The sequence below is a fragment of the Lissotriton helveticus genome, chromosome 9 (assembly GCF_964261635.1).
Source record: "Lissotriton helveticus chromosome 9, aLisHel1.1, whole genome shotgun sequence".
NCBI lineage: Eukaryota > Metazoa > Chordata > Amphibia > Caudata > Salamandridae > Lissotriton > Lissotriton helveticus.
Window position 1 is genome coordinate 332,507,717 of NC_136070.1, and position 9,660 is coordinate 332,517,376.

Sequence of the window (9,660 nt, forward strand, 5' to 3'; positions counted from 1 at the left end):
GTTTTCTTGTAGTCGCCAATGCTTGTTTGCTTTACAAATGCTTGTTTCTTTCAGTCGCCAATGCTTGTTTATTTTGCCAATGCTTGTTTCTCGTAGACGCCAATGCTTGTTTACTGTGCCAATGCTTATTTGCTCCAGCGCCTGACTTCAAAATGGCCGCCGTTGCCTTGTATAGGGTTGTCCTTACTATCTTCACTCCAGCGCCTGACTTCAAGATGGCCGCCGTCCTTGCAGGCACACACGAGGCTGGCTCTCCAGGCTCATTCACTCGGGGGCACTCAGCACTCACCGGCGATTGGCTTTTGGGGCAGTCCACGCCAGGATTTACTTCTCCACCAACACCATGGACATCAGGTGAGATCGGGGTGGGCTCCCGACTTGCCTCCGCAGTTCCCGCGTTCTTCCGCCGATGGCCTCCTAAACCTCACGCATCGGGCGTGAGGTTTTCCGACGTCCAATCTCGCTTGGACACAGATCTTAGCGCTCGCAGCAGCGCTTACTGGCGGCACGTCGTGGGCGTCGTCCACACCTCTGGGGCACTCCACAGGGTCGGAGTGGGCTCCCGATTCCTGCTTTCTTTTAGGCTTGCACTCTGGACACACGCTTCCAGTGTGCAGTGCGTTTGCAGCGCGACAGCTGCTAGGGACAAGGCGTTCGAGGCTCTGCACAGTGGGGTTTGCTCAATCCCACCCCTCGTCGCCAGTTGTAGCATCCAGCTACAATAAACACAACAATTAATTAGAGTATTCACAGGAGCTTTATTCTATGTATCTCACTCCTACCTTGTCCCTACTCTAACTGACCCTTTCCTGTGTTCACTCCTCCTCTTCCTCTCGCCCCCCTAGCTCCTCCCACTCCCAACTACTAGTGTGCTAACTTTATAACAGCTGGCATACTTTGTCGTGGTCAACGGATATAGTTATCTGTTGCCCTATTACTCCACAGATCCTGACTTTTGATGTGGCATTTAAACCACGACCCCTGAGTAAATCTTCCCGTCTCACCTCGACGGCGTCTGACTTCTGACGTCGACAGTCATTGCACCCCCGCCCAAGGCCGTGACTCTCCCTTAAAACAGGTATGCCTGCTAGGACGTCTTTTGCGAGAACTGTGCTGTTTTTGATGCTGGAAACACTGCTTTAATGTGACTTTATTGATTAATGGGCCCATTTCGTCTCTCCATAGATTTTAATTACACGTATGGCTCTCTGACCTCGACATCTTATACAGCGTCGGTTCAAGGTATGCCTTCCATGATTACATTATGCCATGCATCAGGAAGTGACTGTTTATATACATTACTTAATGGGGTCTCCTCTTTACCACTTAGAAGCGGTACTCCAGGTGATACCGCGTCACCCAGATACGTCGTCTATAGCATACAGGTACACTTACATAAGGTATGCGAGATTCCGTTAGTCACAATATCTTTGTGCACAAACACGTTGATTTGCCAATAAATATCCGATGGTTTGGAATTCCAGACGCAGCCACAGTGCAGTATTGTCGAGAGCCATTGCAATAGGACCCCATGTGCTGCGCTTTCCCAATAACTTAAGGTAGGCTAACGGACAATTACTGAGCACGTATCTTGCATTCCTCTTGCCGTACTAGCTGTGAGTGAATCCTTGTAACTTTACTTATTTCAGGACCGTGATCCCCATACGTTACCCCTTCCAACATCTGATCAGAGTTTTCCAGATCAGGTAACCCGGGGCTGTGTGCCCACTCCGGGCGCTATTATTACTTTTACAGCCATGGTCTTAACATCACTCGGATGATGCCCCGAACTTGTGTATGTTATCACTGGGTATTTCTGACTAAGTATACAGATTTTATTATAACACCGTAATTTGCAAATGACCATGTCTTTCTGGTGAGGTCCCCTATAATGGCTCGCCTTACATGAAATGGTTTATTCTCTCCCTGATGTGGGTCTGTAACAATCACTGACTTTGACTTGTTCTTCGAATGTATTCCTATTGTGATCTCATAATATGACCATGTATTTTCCCTTCTCTGCCTTTATTATTTTAGGAGTATTTGGGATCACTTGTGACCCTCAGTAATAGTAACTTATTAATTTCCTATACAGATTCATTGCCCCACGTTCAGCGTCCCTTGTCCTGATGAAGACCCTCTAGCAAGGTTTACACTACGCCTGCATCTGCTTGGGTCGAAACGTCAACACTTCCTCTTGTGTTCAGCCTCTTCCCTGACTTATCATTTGTGATTCTGTTTTATTCGAGGCATGATTACTGAATTATTTAATGAATTGTAATTTCCATTGTGTTAATCCATTATTATTTCTGGTGTATTCAGGTCTTAGTGACCATTGCTACAATTCCCATACCTTCACTATCCCATCACCACCCTTCCCTCCCACTGTTTAGGGGCATTATATGTGATTTACTATGTATCTATTTTATGAATGAAGTTTTTTACGATACACGTTGTGATTAAAAACAATGTTGTTATAATTTTTCTTGCATTTATTCAAGTCACTTTATCTTTGATGTATTTGTTCTAATATCTGGGATCGCATTGTTTGTATCAACTATTCACCCAGGTCTCAGTTTTTTGTTTTTTTTCCCAGTGACTTTTTGGGTTAACCCGTGTTTTTACAGTGCTGTGTTGCTTGACAGGGAGGGAGAAGGAGAGCACACTTGCAAAGTCAGAAAAGAAAGGAGAAATAACATTTCTCCTTTTAACGCCTCCTTTCAAATGGCGTTAACTTTTGGCTCTAAACCCTGTCTACTATTGTTTGTAGTTAGGGTTTTGCATCAAAAGGCATGGGTGGCAGCATGAGAACACCCTTGTATCACCCATGTAACGCCCTTGGTGCTAAGTAATGCAAAGCAGTGCTGTGTGCTGCTTTGTGTTACTTTCAGGGTACTTTACAGCCCAAAACAAGGTTTGCACTGGAAAGTAAATTAAGAAACAACATTTTGGGTTGGTTAGCGTCACTTTTGTCATGCTAACCCAGAGCAAAATGTTAGTAAATCTACCCCCAGGTCTTTTGTTTTTCTACAGACAGTTTAAACACCTGATCACTCCCAGAAGAACTGCGCACACTATCTATTATCTTCATAGCTCGTCTTTATAGAGCGCTGCGCCACTGTTCACTGAAGTCTCGCAAGATTTCCACACCCGCACGAGATCCATGAAGGCCACCAAGATGGCACAGCATAACCCATTGATTTCCTGTGAGGGACAATGTTGGAGACCACAGCATAGAAAGGTTTTTGCTGGGATCATCAACCTGAAAAGGCTAATTTGCTTAAACATTTGTTTGCATGAGCACCGATTTGAAGCCACCCTAACACTTTAAAAAAGTTTGTTGTGGAAATGGAGCTTCTGAAAGAAAAGCTGGGGCAGCCTTGTTGAAAGCACAATAAGATAATGGCAAATAACATCCTGTCTTCAATTTGTCCTATGTTTTATCCAACTCTGAAAGGAAGAATCTAGAGAACTCTTGAAGCTCTGAAGATCACTTGTACTATTCAAGACATGTTTTGATATTAACCAAAGAACCATTTGAAATCTGAAATGATCATTTAGAATTTAGATTCTTCATGTCCCTTTATGATTTGCATATCACTAGGTACTACGGAACAGCTTTGCATATGCCCAAGATCACACACAGTGCCAGCTATGCTCAGTGACCTAAAACCCGGGGCTGCAGGAAGTAAGAGTGCTGACATCTATGTAACAGGGCAGAGAGTATTTCCAATTTGTTTTATGTAAGACTTTGCCAAGCAAGAGCAAATATCACTCACATACCCTCGTTCAATACATTTTAATGCATGATTCTCTTTGGTGCTGCACTCACGCCATGAGCGGTGAGGGAGACACTTACCTTCTGCTCCCTCGTGTCACCATTGTCTTTTCCTCCGCCTCCCGCAACCAGGAAATGATCGTATTTCGTGCCGCTCGCGTTTTAAAAGCGGCGGCGCGAACGGTCTCGCAGGGATCATGCAGTGTGCGCACTAGATCAAGGACACTGCGCACTCCGGGTGATCAAAGTGCGCGCGCGCGCGCACACCTTATTGGGAACAGTAGTTCCGACCCATCTTTTTTTTTTGCCCACCATGCCACCTCAGATTAGACCCAGTCATATGTAAATCAACCTCCAATAAAAACATTCCAGATCGAACTACCAAGCCAGGTTCTCTCTGAACTGGCATATAGGCAACTCAAGACCAGTTTTGGCCTCTTCATTTGGGCGCAGCTTGGTTTCAATACCACAGTGAGCATGGGATCCACAATTGGGCATTGTTATGGTATATTTAAAGAGTGTAAATGCTATGAGGATCTTCTACTTCAGGAATACATGGAGTTCTCCAAGATTCTTGTCAAAATGAATAAGCCGTGGAGTGTAATTGCTGTTTTCAGGGTGTCTTCAGTAAACTGCTGAACTTGACTTTGTGTCTCTTGGTCCCACTGGACACAACAGAGGTTATGGTGTTTTATGTCTACAGTGAGTAGACTGTCGCTTCAAAGCACTGGATGAGGTGAGACATCGTTCTCGTTCAACAGTTGTTATATTTTGAGTACTTCACGTTCCAGTTGAGACATGGGCATGTTAGGATCCAGCCGCATCTGCCTGTGCTGGGTCACCTTAAAAAATTGCATTTAATGTACAAAAACCTGAGGGTCAAAACACTGGGCTCCACAATGACAGAGGAATCTCACAAGTAGGCTATTCCATCTCTTAGTTGCCAGAGGGTTCTGCTACCTCGTTTAAAACCTAACAGTCAATATCTGGTTGTGCAAATGTTTTAGAAAATCAATGCATTTTAAAAAATCAGGCAAATAGCAAGCTACAATATAACATGCTTTATACACGCAGACACCTATGCAGCATGCTGGACTTTACAAATTACAAATGAATTAGAAAAATCAAAAGATAACAACAAGAATAAGTGTGCAAGATCAGTAGTTCTTAACCTTTTGACTACTGTGGACCCTCACTTAATCATTACTGGAATGCAGGTAAAGTATTGGAATCGAAGGAAACCCACTTACTCATTACTGCGACTTGGGGACGCGAGCCTAAGCATCTTCAATTATATGAACTCCAAAACAATACACAAAAATATGGACTCAACCATTCAGCAAATACACAAAATACGAAAAATGTAATTTAAGCTACAAATATTTTTAAAAATCTAAATTTTGGCCTTATTTGGCTCGTTGGAGCTTTTCTAAATTCAATTAAGGCAGAGGTCTTCAAACTGTGGGGCACGCCCCCCTGGGGGGGCGTGAATGTGTTCCAATGGGGGTGCCAATGAGTCTGCAATTACATGTAACAAAGATATCCAGGAAGGGCGAAAGGCGCATTTCCAGGCTGTCTTCTTTTACATGCAGCAGTTAAAGCCCATTGAAAAGTGTGAGGAAGGTATGCTTTTGATATGGTTGGTCAAATATATTGTTTTAAATGGTGAGGTGTTATTGTTAACATTGAAAAGCATAGATACAGCCATTAAACGGTATGAAGGAATTGCTGATTTCTCTTTTAAGGGTTGGATTGCTTTCCTCTGAATTCCAGTGGGAAATCATGTGGGGTTTTTTCTTCGCGTTTTACTTGCTTTATACTGTTGAAAGATATTCCGTTGTAATTTTAATTAATCATAAAATAAATGTATTCTGGTTTTGATTCAGATTCTTTCTGTGAGTAAGTGTTTCTGTGTAGGAAACAACTGGGTTATTTAAAATGTTAGTGTTTATGGGTGTCTCAGAGAAAGCTACATATTTGTAAGTGTTATTTCCTATGTGCATGTAAGAGAGTAAAACATATGAAGTGTGTGCATGCGCGCGTGCTTGTGTGCATGTAAGAGTTATATATGCACGGAACATGGCCCAAGCGACAAGGGAGGGAGGCAGGGGGCTAAATAGACTTTTTGATAATGTTGTTTTTTCACAGAAAGCCTTCTTTGGCCATCTAGCCTAGAAGTAATAGCCCTGTTTAGTAGGCAGAGTCGACAGCCTGCTTCGCAGAGCTGTAGGCTTCATTGGTGCTGCAGTTGAAGGCCAAAGGTGAAGAATCCTCGCATCATGCTGTGCCGTTCTTCTTTGATCTTCTAAACAATGGACGATGGGAGTGGAAAAACTTAGGCAGAAGAGACCTTCACCTTGATTTGGGCATCATAGAGGGAGAGGGACACAGAGATGGGAGGGAGAGGAATGGTGTGAGATGGGAGCTCATTTTAACAAATGTCAGAGACGACAGCAAGGCAGTCAGTGCCTATCCTTAGTGAATCTGGTGCAGTGACAAGGTGCCCACTGCATCATACTTAGGAATGCTTTGCAATACAAAGTGTACATGGGGCTCATTTCCTTGCTACTGTTAGAGCAGGTGGGGTCCTTGGCACAAAAATGGGGGGCAGCATGCAGTAGCTCATTTTTTTTCCAAAAGAGACAAGACTTGTTTCGAGTTTGAAGTGATGGTCAAACCAAAGGCGGGAAAGGAGTGAAAGAAGAAGTGATAGCCTGCTTCTCAGGGCTACAGCCATCATTAGTGCAGCAGGTGGAGTGCATTGGGGCCCACAGAACCCCAATTATGTGCAGTAGTGTTTTTGGTGAATTATTTTCTTGTTTAATGCTGTTGCTTTTTTATAAGTCCCACTTTTGGTGTGGATACTGAGCTACGGAATTGCAGCCCTGAAATGATGCGATACAAAAGGGGATGATGGACGGAGCGTTTGAGCAAATCAAACACTCACCCCCAGTCAACTGATCTGGGTTTAATCCATCACCATTCTTTAGCCCACTCAGCCACCCCATTTCAGACATGGCTATATGCAAATCAGTCTGACCCTGTGCCTCATGGGAACAGTCCAGCCCGAACTGCCAAGCCATGTCTTCCATGGACCGGAAACAAGCATCCTGAGACCGGTTTCGGATTCATAATCCTCATCAGCCAGGCTATCTTGAATCCAGTGGCCAAGTGAGCAAGGGACTCACGTCTGAGCATACCCTGCCACACTTAGGGCGAACAAAGCGATACAAAAGGGGATGATGGACGGAGCGTTTGAGCAAATCAAACACTCACCCCCAGTCAACTGATCTGGGTTTAATCCAACACCATTCTTTAGCCCACTCAGCCACCCCATTTCAGACATTGCTATATGCAAATCAGTCTGACCCTGTGCCTCATGGGAACAGTCCAGCCCGAACTGCCAAGCCATGTCTTCCATGGACCGGAAACAAGCATCCTGAGACCGGTTTCGGTTTTGGAGGGGTGCCCCACTTCAAAAAAGTTTGCTATGGGGGGCTCAGAGCAAAAACGTTTGAAGACCTCTGAATTAAGGTCATCCATCATCCATGCTATATTCTATTTGATGAATTACACTGTAACCGCAAATAGATCTGAGACCAACAACTTAATTTTTAACGTCCAATTTTAATTTACTTCACATTTACAGAACATTTGGACATTTTCAATTTTACATTTTGCTTCTTTTATTAAAAAAAAAAGGGGGGAAATAAGGTCCAGAAATGAAACAGTGGAATTAAGGAAAGGTTACAAGTTAGCCATAAAAAACGTAAAACCCAGATTAAGGACAGCTTATGGAAGCAATTACATGAGAGCTGCTCCTTGAAAGACAACATCACCTTCTGGAGGGTAGTCAAATCTCCATTTCTTTGTGACGGTTATGATTCCCCAAAGCTGGAAGTGGCGATAGACGCCGCTGAGTGGGTTGAACACTTTTCAAACATCTTTAGAAAGGATGAAGACAACCTTTTAGGTTCAGAAGAGTCTTTGAAGCTAGTTAATTACCCGTTACAGCTAAAAATTGCTCATAAAGAAGTCATCAGTGCCTTTAAAAAATCTAAATCCGGCAAAGCACCAGGTCCGGACGGGGTCCTGGCAGACCTTTTTAAATATAATTTAGACCTGTGGTCTCCCATTTTAACAAGGGTATTGGAGGCAGCAATTAGCACAGGACTGGTTGAGTCATGCTCCACGTCTATCCTGGTTCCAATTTTTAAAAAGGGCGACCGTCAAAGCCCAGCATGTTATCGGCCCATATCACTTTTGGATTCCCTCGGTAAAACCATTGGACGAATCCTTTTAGACCGCCTTCAGATCTGGGCTTCTGATAACGAGATACTATCGGATTTACAGTACGGGTTCCGAGAGGGCCTGGGTACGGTCGACCAGGCTCTGAATTTAGCCTTATTAATAGGGAAGTACGTCTCAGCGAAGGGAGGAGCCCTACACATGGTCTATGTAGACCTAACTGCAGCCTTCGACTGTGTCAGTCATTTAAAGCTGTGGGCAATAATTTTAGACATGGGGGTAGATCCCCAATTGGTGAATTTCCTAAGAGAGCTTTACTCAGACGCATCTGCCAGGGTAAGATATGGGGTAGAGGGTGAGCTGACCAAGCCATTTAGTATAGGGAGGGGGGTCAGACAGGGGTGTGTCCTGGCCCCCTTTCTATTCACACTGTATACTAATGGGTTGGAATACGAGATGGTCAGAGAGAGCCAAGACTTACCATCAATACGGCGACGTCCTATACCGGCACTTTTATATGTCGACGACGCCGTCATTCTGGCAAGAACTCCAGTACAGCTACAACGCTCACTAAACACATACTGTAAATTTATGCACTCCCTGAATCTCAAAATAAATATAAAAAAGACATATACAATGCACATTGGTTCGGGTAGAAATAAAACTAAAAGCAAAGCCTTATTCGTTAACAACTCAAACCTAGAGACCACAACTTCTTACCCTTATTTAGGGATCCTAATAGATAATAAGTTAAACTAGGTAAAGGCAATCCAAGTTAGGAAGCTATCATTCTTGAGGGTTATGAAAGCGCTGGTGGCTTTTGCTCAAAAGCTAGGTAAGAGGTCGCCTGAGGAGATGTTGAAGATATATCAGTCTAAATGCATTAGTGTCGCCACCTATGGTTCAGGGCTATGGGGCTATTCAAACACTGAAGCGCTACAAAGGGTAGAAAATCTCTTTATTAGATACCTTCTGTCAGTCCCCCAGAGCACTACGACATACGGCTGTCATCTATAATTAGGACTGGACCATTTAGTAGACATCATAAAGATCCAGCCCATAATGCTATGGCGGCGCATCTGGACTACGGAACAGTGTGAGTTAACCTGTTCCCTTATAGAGGAATGTATGCAACTCGATAACAGCCAAAAGATCAGATAGTTAGCACACGTAAAGTCCTTCCTTAATGATTTAGGCCTGCAGAGATATTTTACTCATCCAGCTACTATCTCTGAAATATCCAGAAAAGACCTAAAAAGGATTTCTCTTCTTCATCTGGGTGCCCTTCGATTGGTTGAAGAAATAGGAAAGTGTTCAGGTCAACATCTGCTGACTATTCAAACCACCTTTTCAATCCAGCCATACCTGAAGTACAATTTAACCCAATTTGAGAAATGTTTGCTTACTCGTCTCAGACTAACCAGATTCCATAGGTTGGTCTCCTTTCCTAAACAGAATGACTGGACTAAGAATTTGCCATCATGTCCGTGTGACAACAACTCGCCACAATCTTCAATTCATGTCTCCCTATTTTGTAAATTTTACGAGGCTCCACGCAGACGATGGATTCTTCCGCTATTGAGACAACTGGGAATTCGAACCTGCCGACCAGCATTTCTAGCACTTTAGATTTT

At 43.7% G+C, this 9,660-nt stretch overlaps 1 long non-coding RNA gene across 1 annotated transcript; it reads left to right on the plus strand.

Moving 5' to 3' along the window:
* Positions 1–1,488: 1,488 nt before the first annotated feature.
* Positions 1,489–2,474, plus strand: LOC144782742 (uncharacterized). The gene is made up of 3 exons (XR_013601235.1): positions 1,489–1,559; positions 1,650–1,706; positions 2,096–2,474. It is a non-coding gene; the product is annotated as an uncharacterized LOC144782742 (long non-coding RNA).
* Positions 2,475–9,660: the final 7,186 nt, after the last annotated feature.